A 20,034-nucleotide genomic window follows, 5' to 3' on the forward strand; every position below is an offset into this window, starting at 1 on the left:
TATTCTGCTGACTTGAAATATTAAAATAACTTTCCTACTCATCTTTGCGAACGCTTACCGCAACACTATTGCAACTCAGTTATGGAAAAGTTTAAACAACCATTAAGTAACGGTAAACAGTACATAGCGAAATATGAAAGTAAATACAGAGAAGTAGCGCGACAGGGGATACTTTAAATTTTAATGTCAGTTGAAGGTACACAAACACAAACAACAGCAAACCACGAATCGACCGCACAGCGCAAACAGTAACGGTTAGTTGTTGCGGCAGTGACAACATCAATATTCATTATGTCTATTAAGACAAGCAACGAACGAAGTTAGCTACAAATCGTCGCGAGGAGGGGGGTGGCTGCAGCCCTTTGTAGTGCGCGAGCGAATAACGAACGCGAGAACGCACCAGGCATGCACAATGAAGTTGTTAGTTAAGTGGAGTGTGCAAAAGCGCTGCGGTCGCCACCAACTGCGCCTGTATGTATACTTGTAAAAACGCTGACGAAGAATATATAAATACACTCGACGAAACATAAAACATTCCGCTTGGTTGAGGAGGTAGTGGCAGCGCTCTCGCTTTGTAGTTGTTGTCAGTATATTAGTCTGAAGGACATTTACCGTGCTAATGCAAGCGAAACAATACAAAAAGAAACTAAATGATGTTTAAGGCGCAAAACAGAAGAAAGTGTGGAAACAAAAACAACAACACAGCGAAAACTGTCAACAGCAATGAGAGCAATAATAATACCAACAACAACAATAACTGAATGTTTCCATAAAATGTAACGCCATGTAGCACCGACCATGTGGCGCGTGCTGAAGCCTGGCGGTCGCGCTAGAAGTAGAGATAACACTGGCAAAAACGGAGTTTAGCAGCTGCAACGACTGTGTCGCTTACTGATTAGCAATCATTATGAATAGTAAATTATGTCTGAATCCGCACAGCAGTTAAGTTGTTGGCAACAGCAACATTGTTGGTGCACTGAATACATTTGCCACACTTTTCGCGGTGATTACAATTCGTTGGCAATTCATGTGGCATGGTCGGCGTTGATGACAGTTGCCATCAGACGGTGTCTGAGCACGTTCGCTTAGCCATCAAATTTAACTGCACATAGCAACTATTAGAACTTTTTTATGAAATATTTTAATATATTTTTAATAATAGCCATTGTGGCATTTTCTCAAGGGGTCTCGTATATTTTATATATACATATTATTTTTTGGATTTTTATGTAAAGGTGTGTGAACATTTTTTATATCGTTTTAACTTATCCTTCATTTCAATTATCTTCTATCATTTCTTTAAAATTTCTGAAGTAAAATTGCTTACTGATATTCTTCTTTACTAATACCGTAATTTTTAAAAAGGCTCATACTCTACTCATAATATTCTACTAGTTTCTTCTACGTTCTTCAACTCGTCATAAGTAAGAAATGCCAATTGAAACTGAATATTTTTGCAAGTTACTTTTCCAACACTGATGTGGGACATACGAGTATACTTAGCTCTATGTCAAATATTACTAGCATGCGATCTGCGTGTATCCAAAGTTCTCAACAGCTGTACAAAACTTGGATAAGCATTGTTGAATAAAATTATTTTCGAGCGGTTGAGTTTTAAGTAAAAATGAAATTTATTCATGTTTCGAAGTTAGCCTCAAAAATCGAAATATTTACCTTTGAATTTCGAAATTGAACTTATTGCAAACATTATTATTAATACAGTATTTAACCGACTCTAAAAGTAAACACATAGACAACATCCACATTTTCCTTTTAATCCTCTTCCATTACTCTAATCATTGACGTATACCAGTTTGTTCACATCCAAAAGCGTTTAGATAGACTAAAATTCACAATGGTCTATTGTGCAGTCTCCTGTATATCACAAAGGTCACAAAGTGTCTAGCAGGTTAATTATATTTTAAACTTTACAACTTCTTTATGGGGTGGGACCTCACCGCAGTACTTGGTTCCAGCCCCATTATCCTGGACGCTGCCGCAGAGCGGGCTAAAACGTTGCCTTTATACTCCGGAATCCAGATCAGGTGTACACGGTTGCAAACTGATTAAACCGCCTTTTCTATATATTCTTCCACTAGAAGCAATTTGTCTTCATAAGCTGAGCTCACCTTTAGTGGCCCTTGACTATTGCTAAGTATAGCAATACGCTGGTTACGATAGTTGCGATGGAGATTTATTTCTGCATGAAAGATGCTCGGAAAACGTCCCATTGGTATGAATAGTTCGGTACGCGGACCCGTATGCTCCAATGTTTATCCGTGTTTTTGAGCCATCAGTGTACCACTGCATAGTGCTGCCCTGCAGTAGTAGATAGAGCATGGAACCATTCCGCTGAGTAACTCTAAAGTTTACCCTGTTCGTAACGCTTTCTCTAGGAAGAGGGGTGAATGGTGTGTCTTCCCCTGGGGGCTTTGTTGGTTGATACGACATTATCTTCCTTTGCCAAAACCCTCTGCCGCCATGAGCAGCATGGTATCATTCGCTACCTTTCTGATCACTAGATGCAACGGTGTGAGCTCCAGGATGACTTCAAGTGCTGCGGCTGGGCAAGTGCACATTGCTCCTGATGCTCAAACGCAGGCAAGCCTTTGCAGCTTCGAAGATTGAAGGCCTATCAAAAACTGCGTTGCATCGGAAGTCCAAGCAACCACTCCATAAGTGACAATAGGTTTTACCATCATGGTATACAGCCATCTTATGATACCTGGCTTGCAACCCCAGGCCTTAGCCGGAACTTGTAAACATTTTTTTTTATTTTATATTTAACTGCTCTCTTCATTGTTAAAAATGTAATCATTTTCGCCAATTAAGAAGAAGAAGAATCATTTTCACCTAATAAGGATCGGGCGGTTAGCAAGTTAAAAAGGGTTATGTAGTATTATTATCAACATAATCAGATCAACGGATAGTATGTTGGTGCTAAAAGGTATAAAGGAAAAATGAGCGAGAAGAGCTCACGTTTCTTTGTCCGATAAAGACGACGGCTTGATTAACATTGTAAGTAAAAACAAAATTTATTGTAAAGGTGCACATAAATTGATAAAAAAATACCCCTCTCATAGTCATTTAAGTATTATATTTTTTTATATTTTTTTTTTTTGTTCCATTATATCAATAATATTTTTCGAGTTCTCCACTCGCGCCGAAAAAAATGTCTTTCGGTCTTTGGTAATAATCAAAGAAGGAAATTCTTCTTTATACTCTTGCAACATGTTGCTAAAGAGCAACACTCAACGATTGTTTGTAACACATTAAACTAACCGAGGCAGATATATAAAAATTATCAAAATGACGAGTCGAGTTTAAAACTGTAACAAATGCTAAAATAAATAAAATTTTCTTAGAAACCAAAAATTCTACAGCTTAAAACACGCGAAACACACCTAAATAAACAATGGTACGCTACACTGCGTGCCACAACCGATGTGCTGAGGGATGCATTTCCCGGGCGCCTAATCTCCCGTTTTGGCGATTTGCACTGGCCAGCTAGATCGCCTGATTTGACCACTACAGACTTCTTTTTGTGGAGCTTTTTGAAGCTGCGGGTTTATGTCAACAAGCCTCAGACTCTTGCAGCTCTTAAAGACAATATCCGTCAAGAATGTGAGGACCTATCGCCGGAAGTTCTGGCCAATTTGATGAAAATGCCATAAAAAGGGCTCAAATGACAATCAACCTGGCGGCGGCCATTTACATGATATTATATTCTCGACTTGATGTAAAAAAATGTAAAAGACCAAATAAAATTAATCCAGAAGCAGAATCAAAGTTTTTCATTTTTTAAAAAAGTTTTTCATTTTCAAAAAAACATCGGAAGGTAATTTTTGCGTGTTAATTAGGTATATAAATCTAGAGCCAATGACGATATCAAAATGAAACTTTGAATATAATGTGTATTTAAGGTGTGCGACCTTCCAAAACTAGTCGATATCAAGAACTCATTTTTTAGTATCTAAATTCCGAAAATGTTGACCTTAACACTTTGGCAGATTTTTTACCGAAAATATCGATCAATTTATGAGATAAGCATCTTAGTGAAAGTTAAAAGACATTTTTTTCTGAAAATATTATATCGTGACGCTGAAAACGAATACATCGGTCCAATACACATAGCAACATGTACCGGATAGAAAGACTTTATTATGTTATGTTTGTATTTTATACAGATCAATAAGTAAGATATTTTAATGAAATAGAGTAAGCATCGCCCTCTAATAATAGTGTCTTACTAAAAGAGTGATTGAAAGTGAGTATAATTATCCTAGCCACCATATAGGTAATAACTGTTTTAAAACTTCCTGAGAAGTTTATAGCGTTTATAGTGATCAAAAAGTAAGATGCATTGACCAAATTACTGGGTATACTAAGGCTTAAACTGGAAATGGGTGTATGATGTATTAATGAAATTAATTCGATTTCTGAAATATAATGTGATTTAGAGTTGAATATTTATAAAAATGAACCTCATATTCCTAATATAATGACTTTTTATTATATATTATACTTATTTGGTTGACTTTTTCTCATACCCCGTATGTATTAAATATTGCCCCTAGGATGAATGTACTTCATATCTCATTTAAGTTAATTTAGGATGATTTTAAATTAAATAGTTCGGACGCACAATGTAGTAATGAAGCTAATGAGTCTACGAGGTATAGTATTGCTTAGTCGAAAAAGTATTTTCGTATTTTGTCAATAGTTGTCGTTGCAGTCGTAGATCGCCAGTGCTGCCAATCACATTGTGTCATACCATATAGTGTTGGAAAAGTGAGAGTAAGCTCCACTTAACCAAAAAAAAATTAAGTTCTCGGAAGTTGAAAAAAATTATAGCTGTTCAAAAATGAGTGAAATTAATAAAGAAATTCACTATATTTTGAAATTTTTGTAGAAAAATTTATGAAGACGTTGCTGTATCAGTTCGTGTAGCACAACTCCCGTTCTCTGAAATTTCTAAATTTTGATTTCTTCTTCTTAATTGGCGTAGACACATTTTACGCGATTATAGCCGAGTTAACAACAGCGCGCCAGTCGTTTCTTCTTTTCGCTACGTGGCCAAGCGTAGCCAGGTCCTTTTCCACCTGGTCCTTCCAACGGAGTGGAAGTCTTCTTCTTCCTCTGCTTCCCCCGGCGGGTACAGCGTCGAATACTTTCAGAGCTGGAGTGTTTTCATCCATCCGGACAACATGACCTAGCCAGCGTAGCCGCTGTCTTTTAATTCGCTGAACTATGTCAATATATCTCGTACAGCTCATCGTTCCATCGAATGCGATCTGCACCATATAGCAGGACGGGAATTATGAGTGACTTATAGAGTTTGGTTTTTGTTTGCCGAGAGAGGACTTTGCTTCTCAATTGCCTACTCAGTCCGTAGTAGCACCTGTTGGCAAGAGCAATCCTGCGTTGGATTTCCAGGCTGACATTGTTGGTGGTGTTTACGCTGGTTCCTAAATAGACGAAATTATCTACAACTTCAAAGTTATGACTGTCAACAGTGACATGAGAGCCAAGTCGCGAGTGCGATGACTGTTTGTTTGATGACAGGAGATATTTCGTCTTGCCCTCGTTCACTGCCAGACCCATTTCTTTTGCTTCCTTGTCCAGCCTGGAGAAAGCAGAACTAACGGCGCGGGTGTTGAGGCCGCAATATCATCGGCATACGGCAGCAGCTGTACACTCTTGTAGAAGATGGTCCCTTCTTTATTTAGTTCTGCAGCTCGAATTATTCTTTCCAGAAGCATGTTGAAGAAGTCGCACGATAAGGAGTCGCCTTGTCTGAAACCTCGTTTAGTATCGAACGGCTCGGAGAGGTCCTTCCCGATCCTGACGGAGCTTTTGGTGTTACTCAACGTCAGTTTGTCACAGCCGTATTAGTTTTGCGGGGATACCAAATTCAGACATCGCGGCATAAAGGCAGCTCCTTTTCGTGCTGCTTTCAAATCGACGAAGAGGTGGTGTGTGTTGATTCTCCTTTCACGGGTCTTTTCCAAGATCGGCGCATGGTGAATATGTGGTCGGTTGTTGATTTTCCAGGTCTAAAGCCACACTGATAAGGTCCAATCAGTTTGTTGACGGTGGGCTTTAATCTTTCACACAATACGCTCGATAGAACCTTATATGCGATGTTGAGGAGGCTAGTCCCACGGTAGTTGGCGCAGATTGTGGGGTCATCTTTTTTATGGATTGGGCATAGCATACTTAAATTCCAATCGATGAGCATGCTTTCGTCCGACCATACTTTTTTATAATATATATACATACATACGTAATTATTTTTGTCGTATATAATGCTACCCGCATTTCCTGGCGCTCGTGCAGAACAACTGAGGCTGTCGTTAATAACTTCATGACATGGTATGGGTAATGAATTAAAATTGTTTTACCACAACAATGCCAATGAGTGTTATTTATAAACAACAAAAACACAAGCAAAAAAATAAGCCGGAAAAAATAATAAAAACTCACTTGAGTACCCAATTCAGTGAAGCAAGGTATACAGCGAACGTGGACCGAATCACCTATGAATATCTGAATGGCTGTCGGTGTCAAGTGCATTGTGGCAGCTGCTGCTGGGGCGAGCCCTTATGCTGACTGTTGTATATAACATACACCCATGCACACACACATATATATTTCATAGAGGGCCCACAGGGACCGTAAATGTGTTTCTGACAATTTAAGCGTTTTGTAAATTAAGGCAAATTTTATGTAAAGAACAAGTGTTACAAAAAAATAAGCAGCAACAATGGCATCGTTTAAGTGTCAACCGAACACACCCAAAACACACAAAGCGCTACGACAAGCCCGGCAAACAAGCCAACAAACAAAGCGATGGAAAAAAGGCAAGTAAACAGGCACTCAACTGGAACTCGAGTACCCTGAGGGAATGCAGCAACAACACCACACATTGTGACTTAGATTAGAAGCGCACGACCACACGAATCACGCTGGCGGAGAGAGAGAGAGAGTGCGAGGAGAGACATACGCGTTTTGTGTGCGGTGAAGGAGCTGATGTGCGCTGCTTTGTAAATAATAATGTCAGCTTGGTACCGGCAATAAGCACTTGATATGCGAGACATAAAGGTGCAACAGCAGGCATACACACTTGAGTTTAAATGGAATTTTAATACCGTCGCAACATAAAAAATTGCCAAGTACACGAACATGATTGCGTGTATGTGTGTGTGTACCAAAGTCAACCCTGTACTTCCATAAATACATGTCCTGTTAATATCCTCTTTTATGCCGCACCACTAATGCAAATGATCCAACTTTTTGAATTTTCATTTTCCAGCTTATTTGCTTGCAGCGGCAGCAGCAGCGACAATTGTTCTTTGTTTTTGCACAACTTTCTACTAACTTCTCCTGCTACCTTCCTTCTTACTTTGCACCCTTTAAGCTCATATGAGTACACAGGCGACCAGACAAAGGCGCCAGACCGTGAAGGTGTTGTATGTTTTGCAATTTTAATGATTTTAATGGCCCAGTTGCGTTTATTGTTTGAAATTTTCTACTCCACTGCTCTGAGTATACACTCATGATGGATTTATAGAGAAGATGGAAAGCTCCAAGCCACAATTTATTCCTTTTTAGTATGACTCTTTATTTATATGTTGTGAATATATGGAAATATAATATCTCATAGTCCGCACACTTAAATTATTATGTTTTAAAGTTATTTTATGAAATTATCGCCTCTATTGGGTAAGGCTATCAGCACGAGTATTGTTGCAGCTAGGCAACTTTACATCAACATATATGTATATAAACGGTTTTCCCATATAAGTGATATGATTTATTTTCAAAAAACAGAACTTCTTGGAGATCATTCAATTTACCAATTTCTTGAAATAAGCGAAGCTCCAAACTTTTCTCGCATTAATTCGGTTTTTGCACGTGTTGAGTGGCATGTGGCCAAGTCTTGTAAGAACCAGATGTTGTCAAGATCAATTTCCTTCAATTGCAGCCATAAAAAGTTGGTTATCATCCAAATATAAAAAATATTTACATCACCACTCAGATGAAAGTGAGCCTCATCGGAGAAGATGATTTTCTTAAAAAAATGCTTATTGTTTTCAAGTTGTTCCAAAGCAAAATCAGCCAATTCACGACGTTTACGGTGGTACAATGGCTTCATTTCTTGAGATTTAATTTGGATGCAAGCCCAAATCCTTTCTCAAAATCCATCAGGTTGTGGTTTGAGACAGTCCCAATTCTTGAAATAGACAAACTGCAGTCTTCAGCAACGCTTGCTTGAACGCCGGCAATATTTTCCTTACTTCAAGTGGTTCTTTGTCTTATTGGCGCTTGCACATTGTTTAAAAAAAACTTGCGCTCGAAATTTTCAACAATTCGACGAATAGCGAGCACAAGTTGACGGTTATTACGTCCATAAAATGGCAAAAGCGCGCAAAAAATTGCGATTGGAGAACGATTATTTAAATAATAAAATTTAATAATTTGTAAACGTTGTTTTTGCGTATATCTTTCTATGATGAAATTGAAAATATTTTTGAATAAAACGAACAAAAATTATAGATCATAACAAATTAAAAATTACCGAAACGACACTTAGAATTCATACCATCTCCATTGAAACCCAGATATTTTGACAAACTATCGGTTACCAATCACAGCTAAGTTAGCAGAAAAGTTGTTTACAGCATTTCGAGTTTGAATGTTCAGGAATGCGAACAAATATTTTCTTATATTTATTTACGAACTTTTCTAATTAAATCATGTGCCAAAATTAGTATCCTTAAAGGGCATCATAATTTATGAAAAAAGACAATATTTGATTGTGAAAATCATGAGGCACACACAGGAATCTAACACTCTCTAATAAGACGAAGAACCTAATAAACATAATGATTTTAAATTTCAGTGCATGCACTTAACATGCTAAATATTGTGAATATATATGAACTATTTATTTGGAGTTTCGGATATACTACTGTTATCAAATTGAAAGGTGAATCTTTAATTTATACTTCGCGTGTTTTTTGAATCGGTAAATTTTTTTTTGCAAGTTGGTAGTACTGAAAATCTGTGATATCTATGATAAATTTCTAAAAGTGAATTCTTCGATTTTTACTACATATGTATGTCTGAATTTATTGCACAAAAAAGTGCAATAATGCACCATCTCATACTGCATTGGTTATTCGTGATCATTTCGCCACATTTTCAACTAATATCGTGCCCAACCTCCGCATTCGCCTGTTTTACCTTCGTGTAACTTCTGGCTATTCAGCAAATCCACATGGCCACTCCAAGGACAAATTGAGGATATAAAAGCTGAAAATATAAAAGCTCTGACGGCCATAACGATCAAGTATTTTTCCAAGTGCTATGATGACTGGAAAATTCGTTGGCATAAGTGTATTGAAGCGGGAGGGGTTTACTTTAAAGGAAATGAAATGAACAAAATTCACATTTCAATTTGAATTTCGCATGAACGTTTGATGATCACTTTTCTAGAATCAAGAACAATCTAATGTATTCCATTACCACTGTACAAAGTAGTAATAAAAAGTGATGAGCTTCGTACCAAACATTGAAAATTTCTTTAATTCCGAAACGCCATATAAGAGGCTGATTTAATTTTTTTAAATATTTCCACATGGGTTTGGAATTATTTTTATTAACCTACTCCTGTATCTTTTATTATTCGTAACAGGTGCAATTAAATTCCAAGCACATCCTTTATTTCTGCTCAGCAATATCTTCGCTTAAACGCATTGCCTTCGAAAAAAGCTTAAGACTCTGCAATTCAGTTACCTAGCAGGCGTGTTCTCTTTTACCTGCCTGTATTTTCTGCAAGCCACTTTGAGGCACTATGGTTGCTGAAGTGAATTTTTCATATGCACAAAAGACACAGCAATTATCGATGAATACAAAGAAAGCCAATAAATAAATGCCTGAGGGAAGAGAATTTTTCGTTAGAAATTCTTGAGCGGCAACTATCGCTGTATCCAAGTGATTTTTTCATTTTTTCTTGAGTTCCGAAAATATGTCCGTAGCATACAAGCAGGAAAATAGTAGCTTTGACTTAAGAGAAGAAAAACGTCAGTACACGAAGAGGTGATGTTTGTTGCATTCTCCTGCCGCTGACGCTTTGCGTTGCATGTCTGCTTATGTCAGTAAACTTGCCATTGATGCTCATATGCTTTATATGTATGCGTCTGTGTATGTAGCCGTATAATTGCTACTAAAATAGTATCCTGTCACAGACATGAACTTTGCCACTACATTGCACACAGTGAATGCCATCTTACAACGGCATTAGCTCAGCACTATTTGACAGCGTAAATTTGATGCATGACATAATACATATAAACAGGAAGACCTTATGTACGCATGGTGTCGTGTGGGCAGATAAAAACTTTACCCGACATAGAAAGTTAAAGTTCCCCATTTAGGTTTTCTCTTGGAGTAGTTCGCATCAGATGATTGAGTGGTACGTATAGTGGAGTTTATGAAGAATGGAAAAAAGTGCGGACAGTTCAATAGTTATTTGATAAAATCAAGATAATGATATTAGGTAGTGAATTTCACAATACTATTACATCAAATCAAACTACTTTTGAACGGGTTTTTCGTGCTGAAAGATCAGCTGATAATCGTTTGGTTATGAAACACAATAGAGCTTTAGTTATGGTTCTGCTTTTGGTCAGGGATTAGCTTCCATTATTTGCTAATGGGAGTCGCAAATCATGCCAATGCATTTCCTTTACTGAGTTTTGGTTGAAAGCTTTCAACATAACATGAACAGGCAGACATTTTTGACAAAGATTTTGACCAAATTCGTCTTAAGTTGAAGTAGTTTTAAATAAATAAACTCATATTCAAATCGATTGGGAACATAAACCTAATCATCATTTGAAACCTTAGTTTTCATACTGGGTTAAAGATCTCCAAAAATATGCCTTTGTCATTGTGTGTGTGCGGAAATGTTGTACATGAGTCAGTTTACCTCAACATAGTGACATGACAAAGGATGTGCCAACTAGAAACATAAAAGCCAGCGTTGTGTAGACAGCAAAAAAGGTAGCTTAATACTAGTATAATACTATATGGTAAATTGCATTTGACTTCAGTACTAGTTGCAGACTTTAAATGTTGCATATGTATTTATATACCTATGTCTAGGATGCGAATAGGCATAATAAGAAATTTTCTATAACTGTTTTAGATGTTACAATTTAATAGATTGAACAAACAAGTAAATTAACAACTCCAGCAGGTAAATGATGTAGTTTAGTCTATTAATTGAATTTTAGGAATACAATTTCAATTTTAATTTAAGTAAATCTCATAAGGCTGAAATGCTACATTTTAACATTGAGTTGGTGGTCTTCAAGATAGGTTAATATCTTGTAAATTTTGTGATTCTTGTACAGTACAGTATCTTATGAAAGAAAAGAAAAGGCGGTCCATTTCGTGGTTCCTTACTTTTTTAAAGAAAAACCACAGAAAATTCAAACTTAATGGAAAAATTTTTCTCTCAATAAATACATTGACTGATGCGGTGTGTCAGAAGTGGCATCAGTTTTGAAGAAAAATGGACTGATGATTCCATTGGCCAACAAACCACACCAAACCGTCGTTTTTTCTGAACTAAATATCAGCTCTTGAATTTTTTTTTGCTCTTCGTCCCAAATACGGAAATTTTGCTTGTTTACATACTCACTGGACCGGAAATGGGCCTCATCGCTGAACAAGATTTTATTTGAAAACGTCTGATTTTCTTCTTAGAACTTTTCAAGAGCCTATAGAGCGAAGCGATGTCGTTTTGGAAAGTCGAGCGAATATAAATATTTTTTTCACTGCTTGTAGGACGTGGTCTATTCGGTCAAATATTATCCAATAATGAATGCTGGGCCTCAAAATGGTTATGGTGTTGCAAATAGTACGCTCACTAGGCCGATTGAGTTACTGTGTAGATTTGAATCTCATTTGAAATAACTTTTTATAAAACAAACTATATGGTTATGATGTTCAGTTCTTGCGACAAGGTTGTCAGTCAAAACTACATTTGGTATTAATTACAGCTTACTGTAGGTCGAAAATAAATTTTTGCTTTACAGCTATTCAAAAGTAAAAAAATCATAACAAAGCCGTCTCCAACACCTGGAATTAGCTGCCATTTGGCTTGTCAAAAAAATTTAATCGCTTGTAACCTAAAGCAAAGAGGAAAACGGTTGACATCACCTCAGCTGCCAAGCGGCGTTGCAATTTATGGCACACTTTTTCGGCCAAAATATCTTTTTATGGTTGCTGCCGACAGTGATATGCAGCAGCACTACGTGTTTTTGTGATGTTGCAAAATTAAAGGTGTAGCGGTTGTTGTAGGTTTCTTGTGAAAAAAATGTGACGAAAATTTCAAAGAGATAACAAAAATGGTTAAAATATTAACCGAAAGCTAACAGTTTTGTATATTCATACTATACATACATATAGTATACCATACATGAGTTTCCCAGCACCATATTTTTTGTTTAGCTGGCTTATCGAGACGTCAACATGATTACACAACCTGTCATTTTCTTTGTGCGCTGTTTGGAACAAGACTTTAAAAGCTGATTTATTGCTAAGGGTAAAGAATAAGTTAGGCTTTACTCAAAGGTACAATACAAAGAAATTCCGTTACTGCTTGTACTAGTATATGACTGCAATGCATTTGAGTCTGGAGTAGCTATTGACCTCTTTTCTTATCTCTTTTCCAAAATCTCCTTTAAGTACAAAAGTTTTCTTAAAAAGCTAGGAATTTGTTAGCACATATATAAACGATCAAGATGACGAGATGAGTTGAAATCCGGGTGACTGTCTTTCTGACCATCCGTCCGTGCAAGCTTGAGTGCAATAGAGATATACTGATGAAACTTAGTATACGCGTTTTTTGGCAAAAAAAAAAAGGTATGACTTCATAGATAGGCGAAATCGGACCACTGCCATGCCCACAAAACCGAAAACGTATATTATCCATAACTACATAAGTACTAAATTAAGATATAAAACTCTAATTTGGCACAAGAGATCACAGAAAATGCATCTGAGGGTAATAACTTTTGGAAAAGTGGGCGCGGTTCCGTCCTCTAATAAGTTTACAGAACGTGTCTCCTTAACAACTAAAGCTACAATAACCAAATTCATCAAGCGCAAATATTATAAGAAATCCTACCAACAGTGTGAACATGAATGATAAACTCCCACACTCCCCATATAACAGTACCGTTAAAAATTACTAAAAACGCGGTAAATTAAAAGCTAAAAACGGCAGAGACGTAAAAATTTACGAACAAGATTGACTATGGTCAAACTTGAACGACGGGCGCTGCACTGCCTATTTTTAGGTGAAATAACATATTTCAAGATACGCCCGCCCGACCGATTTAAAACTTGGTACGTAACATTTTGAAAATGAGCGAAATCAACTTACAGACATGCCTACTTCCCATATAAGACAAATTTAAACTCCATTTGAAACTGTCACTGTTCAGTATACAAATGAATAATGAATTAATATGTCAAGATAAAACTTTGCGCGAATAGTGCTTTTGAGGTGTGCCACCTTATGACTAAAATTCGCATAAATCGAACCAAAACTGTTAAAGCCTTTAGATACTGATCAATTTCTAAGATAAATAATTAAATTCAGATAAAATCTTTCCTTGATAGTAATATGTCTGTGTGCTACAAATGGGTGGAATCGATCAAATACTTAATGCAGGGTTTGTCCGGAAAGTAATACGACTGATTTCCTGCCCACTGACTGGATTCGGTAGAGGGCGTTCCTCGCTAACGAACGAGCTGCTGGTCAGTTGTCTTCGAGCACCTGGAGAGTCAAAACAGACATTTTTCGTGTTTCCCTAAATGATGCGAGCCGAAAATGTCACGTTCGTTAGAGCATAGGTACGCGATTAAATTCTGTATGAAACTCGGTAAATCCTCATGAAACTCAAACGAACGGCCAATCGGGTCCAACAAGACATCGCATCCGAATGAAAGTTGCACCACGACAATGACCCGGCTCAAACCGCCTTTCTTCTGAACAGTTATCTAAACAAGACCGGCATTCCAACGCTTCTGCAGCCGCCCTACAGCCTAGTTGTGGTTTCCTCGCACTTTTTTGTTTCCTTGCCTGAAAAGGCCGATGAAAGACAAGCATTTTGAGATGACAGAGGGGATCTAAGCAGCACCTGGCTCTAAAGGCTATTCCGGAGAATGGCTTCCTTGATGCCTTCAATGCTTGGAAATCGCACTGTCAGCGCTGCATCGACGCAGAAGGAGCCTACAAGTATTTTGAAAGCTTTTAAAGAATTGGAACGATTGATTCAATAATTTATTTTAAATCAACTCAGTCTTATTACTTTTCGGAAAAACCCTGTATATGGGGTTTCGAACTTCTTTTTGACTTATGTCGCATATGTTGGCCAATATCTTATCTTAATAAAAATGTGAGGGCGTATTTTTCTTATAACGGTGCACATTTGTGCTTACAGGTAGAATGAATAAAATCAGATGGAAATTTGCTTCACTCAAAATGTTATACATAATTCACAAACTAATGATCCGACTAAAAATCATATGTGTTTAATTCTAGGAGCGCCATCTATGCGTCATTCCTGGAAGTTTTCAATTGACTTATTATATAGGGTTGTTTTGGGGAATAATTCGTGACAAATTTCGTGAAGATATCTAGTCTAATATAAAGTTTTCCTTGCAGAAACTTGTTTTGGAGCGGTCAGTTTCTATGATAGTATGCTGTAATTGTTTGGTCTGAACAAATTTTTCAAAGATTTTATTATACTATAAATATTTACAGCTATATCAATCCGATCAGAAATTTTTTTTCTGAGAAAATATCTCGTCAAATCAAAAATTTTCCTTATAGGCAATTGGTTCCGAGCCTTCAGATGCTATATGCTATAGTGAACGGATATCGGCGCTTCCGACATATGACAGCTCCTTGGCATAGTAGATCAGCTGAAGGACAACACCCAGGAACAGACCGTGTTAAAAACTTCGCTATTGCGTTCTCTTATGCTAATGGGCTTTGTTTCATTAGTACATGAATTCGCTAAAGTATTCATAAATATCCTAGCCATCGGTTTGGAAGCAACAAGTCAAAAACCTTACTCTACATACATAAGTACATATAATAAAAGCAAACTAAAAGCTTCTTTCAACTCTGACTGCTTTTGCTAAAAGCCAGCTATTATATTCTCATAATTGGACACAGTTTGGCAGCTATCAATATATATATACATATGTAGATAATATATTTGTCAGTTTGCAGAAATGCAGCTGTGCAGAAGTTCAAAGGCCAATTCCAGCTAACAATTACACAATTTATGCTCCTAAGATCTTTGAGCTTTGAAAAATTGGCCCAATTACCGCTATTTGCAATTTGAATAAAGAACTGAAGCAGCAGCAATCATAATGACAATGCAACAGGTCCAACAAAACTAACAATAACAAAGCCTAGAAGTCCAAATACTTACAGATAAATGTTGACAGATTTGAATGATGACAGTATTTTTTTCTATTTTCTCTTGCATCAATATTTCAAATGAGCATAAGCAGACAACAAAGTAGCTCGTAGATGCAAATGCCTCTCGTTTTCCTATTCCCATTCGTCCTCATTACTGAAGCAATTTCGTTGACGTAGATAGTTGACCGGTCATGGTTGCTGGCCATTTGCTGATTTGCTATAAGCCGGACGACGTAACCTCGTTTGCTTTGCCTAGCAAATAAGAAGGAACTGCAAAGTATCATTTCACATTATTACTTTTACAACTTTACTGAGTACTACATTACATTGGACGCTCGTAACTGTAGCAGACATACATATCGCTCATTTGCTGCAAGACCGGCATAAATCAAAAAACGTGATTTTTGAGTTAATGATGCAGAATTGTTCGTTATATCATGCTTCATGTTGAGTGAAAAATTCATATGAATACCTCTTATATGCTCCGCTTGAGAAGAGAATATGATTTTTATGTTTTCCGTGTAAGGTTGAGTCAGTTGAAAACTTTTAACGCGTTTTCTGGCAAATCGATTTTTTTGACTTATGCCGGTCTTGCAGCAAATGAGCGATATATAAATATATATATATGCACGCTTGCTCGCCCACAATCTCATTACGTGCAACTTTCGCATTGTCGTCGTAAAGGTTTGGCATATTCATTTCTATACGCTCTAAAATATCATATTTTTAGCATTGATATAATGACATCTGTATAATTATCAACGTGCGCATTACTATTGCCAGCGTTATTATCGGTGCCACCAACTTATTCACAATAATGATTTTTATGCTCTGTGACATTAAATGTCATTATGCTGCCAAGCGCTATTTTTGCGCTTCACGGCTGTCCGCCAAACTGACATTCCAATTATTCTTATCGCCGAATCGTCCGCTCGCTGCGTTTTGAAACCGTGAACGTGCTGCCAGATCCGCTGCAACGGCAAATCACACTAATACTTAGACGCGCACCTCAGTATCTTTTGCTTCGTTGCACAATTCGTTAGCGTCAGTAGCTTTTCGCCATTATTCGCAGTTATTCAGTGGTTTCGAATATGTCGTGAATTCGGTTTCTCAGCTTTACTCTTTTTTTACATCCATTACCTGTATATTTTTGGCGCCATTTTGGCATTTTTTTGCTATCTTTGTAGTTGACGGTCCGTATTATGAACGAAGACATAGTTGACGTTTTGTTAGAGTTGCAGAAATGCGCTGCATATCCTACATACACCTTAATGTAGAAACAAAGACATTTTGTCCTGCTCTGCGTGCAACGTTTGAAACCGAACCGAAATGGTTGAGAAATTTTGATAAGACTTCTACACACTTTTGTGGTTTTCATATAGTATGAAATGACGGATTATATTTAAGTCTAATACTGGTAACAAATTGTTGATGGGTGTTGAAATAATCAGATTTACAAATAATTATTTATTTAAGCACTTAAATAAATGGCTTTAAGAGGTTGTGCAAATAATGAAGTAGTATGAGGCATCTACTTTGTATGTCCTATTTTTGTCGAGTTTCCATCTGTCGACAATACGACTGCCTTAGCCGAAAATATGCGTTTTAGCTTTGGCAAAACATCTCAACATTGAATTTAAATCGTTAACAAATTCTAAATGAATTAGAACATACTATCTCCCGCTTTTCACTTTGGGATGTTTTTCATCTCCGCGAATACGGTAATAATCAAGCCTTTTAGATTTTGTATTTCAATGGCTTAGAACTACTATACCGATTTCAATGAAATTCGGTATGTAACATAAGAACGCCAGTATCGACTATTTTGAATACCATCTAATATATAGATTATGAACCAATGATGATAGCGGAATAAAACTCTACACAAATATGGTATTTGAAAAATATGTAAATGACGGATAATGAAATCTCGCTAAAATGTTCGGTGACACCCTTCCTTACTTGTTAGACTTTGTATTTCAATGGCTTAGAACCCATTAGAACGCCAGTATCGACTATCTCACTACGGCTGCCGCTAGTCACCGATTATTTCGGAGCAATATATTAGTAGTCTAGGCCCTTCAAATATATATAACACAACCGACTTGTCATGGATGTAGAAATGGTTACTAAGAAACTAGAAATATAATTCGCCAAAGAACTAGCAGTAATATCGTAAAGAAATACAAGGAGCGTTACAAACTAAACAGGACGTTTTGAATCCAGCGCCCCTGGTGGTTAGAATCTGTTATCTTTATCTATTGTCCAGTGTGAATTTCATGACATTTCATTGATTGGAAGTGAAGTTATTGCGTTTTAAGTGTCAGTATGTTTGTGTTATCGGTGCGAAAATAAGCTTCGAACAAAGAGCCAACATTAAATTTTGTTTTAGAATTGATGAAACTTGTACCGAAACGTTTCAATTGATAAAACAAGTTTATGGCGATGATTGCCTATCCCGTAGCAGAGTGCACGAGTGGTTTCAACGTTTTCAAAGTGATCGTGAGGACTTAAATGACGATCAACATGTTTGCCAATCAAAATCCGTGATCATCGGAAATTCCATCGAAACTGTGCGTGCATTCATCAAAAATCAGCCGAAATCATCATTGAAATTCATGGAAATGGAATTGAACATCTCCAAAACATCGATCTATCGCATTTTGACAGAACATTTGGTCTTAGGAAAGGTATCGTCTTTCGAATATCGCGAAGATGAAAGTTGGCGTTTGTTGCACGATAATGCGCCGTCGCGCCGTCTCATCGATCTACGCTTGTGACCGATTATTTAACCAAAAATCACATTTTAACCGTTAAACCACTCCCCGTATTCATCTGATATGGCACCCTGTGAAAAATACATTTGCCCATGAAAGGAAGGCGTTATGCAGACGTAGAGGCCATTCAATAGGCTTGCACCAGCTTACTGGCGGCCATACCGGCCAACGAGCTAGAACTCTCGTTCGTCATGCTTTTGGACCGTGCAAAAAGCTGTATTGAAGCAGAAGGAGACTATTTTGAATAAAATTAATTGACTTTGCTGAAAAAATCATTTGTTCTATTTTTTTCTTTTCTTTCCTGTTTACTTTGGAACAATCCTTGTACAATGTAAAATAAAATTGATTCTTGTTTAAGTTTTCGACTAGAATACCCCTTACGATTGTAAAAGTGCAGTGGTTACCTCCGAGCAGTACTAGAAGCCGAGATTCCATTTTTTACGGGTTTATGAATTGCTATGAAATTCTTAAGAAATAGGTACAAAATTAAATTAATTTTTTACCTAAACGTTTTCCTTTGGATAGGGCCTCCAAATTATCGATAACACCCCTTCTAGTCGTTTAAGATTTTTTAAGGGGTTACAAGAGTTTACGGGTTTCAATAAATCGATTTTAATTTATGTCTTATTAAATTCTAGAATATTGTCCTAAATTTTCAATTTCATCCGAGTAATTTTTTCTAAAAATTTTATTTCTTTGCTTATAGTGTATGTTTGTAACAATAAAGTATTTGATGTTTTATATCAGAAAAAATTGTTGAACAAATGTTGTTTTGTGATAATTTTTTTATAACATATTCCAGGTAACTTCGCAGAATTTGACGCTGACATATTGGAAGTTCTGATTGACTCTATCTACACATTCCTGGAACAGTGTGAAGTCGAAAATACTTTAATGTTGACAAACGAGAGCACCATTAATTTTACTAGAATTGGATGTCATTGGTGAGTGAACACAATCGTGAAAGTGATTTGGACAAGCTTTTCACACATGCGCTCACAACGTTTCATTACACTTTGGGTTGACGCACGCGTAAAACCCACTTTCCGGCTTTGACAGATAAGAACCTCCGTTTGACGTATCGTCATCCCATGCCCGGAACCACTAACTCTTCACACTCGCTTATATGCCGCACGCTGGTTGCCGACAAATATTACACGCAATCAATGCGCATATGAATAAGCTGCGCTTCGTTATTCATTACAAATGTACCACTCTTTATTTAGTTATATTTAGCATTTTTTCTTAAATAAGAAATAAAAAAATAAAAGTTGAAAAAAGATAATGAAAACGGTCAAAAGACACTCAAGAATATAATAAACATAATAAGAAAAATTAACTATTACTCTAGAATTCATGTATTTTTTTTAGTAAATTCCAATATTTGGATATTAGTCAAATAAAGATTATTAAAGAAAAAAATATATTTTTATTTACTTTTATTTTATTCACGTAGAATCATCATTTTCTTCGTTTCTTCCAATTTACTAAAACTCCTCTCAAATCCGTTTAATTTGACACCAAAATCACAAAAATCGGTTAAGGTTTGCCGAAACTATGAAAAAAGTGCATTTTCTTCGTTTCTTCAAATTTTCCAAAACTCGTCTTCAATCCCGTCAATTTGACACCAAAATCATCAAACTCGGTTAAAAATTGCTAAAATTGTTTCCAAATTTCCCAATTTTCCAAAACTCCTCTCAAATTCCTTTAATTTGACACCAAAATCATCAAAATCGGTTA

At 36.7% G+C, this 20,034-nt stretch overlaps 1 protein-coding gene and 1 long non-coding RNA gene across 6 annotated transcripts in view; one reads left to right on the top strand and one right to left on the bottom strand.

The window, feature by feature from the left end:
• LOC126759599 (zwei Ig domain protein zig-8) overlaps window positions 1-20,034 on the bottom strand; it is a 596,656-nt gene that overhangs the window by 111,978 nt on the left and 464,644 nt on the right. The gene's annotated exons all lie outside the window — the stretch shown is intronic.
• The window catches only part of LOC126759603 (uncharacterized), a 236,870-nt gene that overhangs the window by 72,113 nt on the left and 144,723 nt on the right, over window positions 1-20,034 (top strand). Inside the window, exon 3 of one of the 3 annotated variants that reach the window (XR_007667027.1) lies at window positions 19,097-19,200. The exons of the other annotated variants lie outside the window; for them this stretch is intronic. This is a non-coding gene — a long non-coding RNA (uncharacterized LOC126759603). Of the gene's footprint in view, window positions 1-19,096; window positions 19,201-20,034 lie in introns of those variants that run through there. 3 annotated transcript variants of the gene reach the window in all.

This window comes from Bactrocera neohumeralis, chromosome 5 (assembly GCF_024586455.1).
Source record: "Bactrocera neohumeralis isolate Rockhampton chromosome 5, APGP_CSIRO_Bneo_wtdbg2-racon-allhic-juicebox.fasta_v2, whole genome shotgun sequence".
NCBI classification, from domain to species: domain Eukaryota; kingdom Metazoa; phylum Arthropoda; class Insecta; order Diptera; family Tephritidae; genus Bactrocera; species Bactrocera neohumeralis.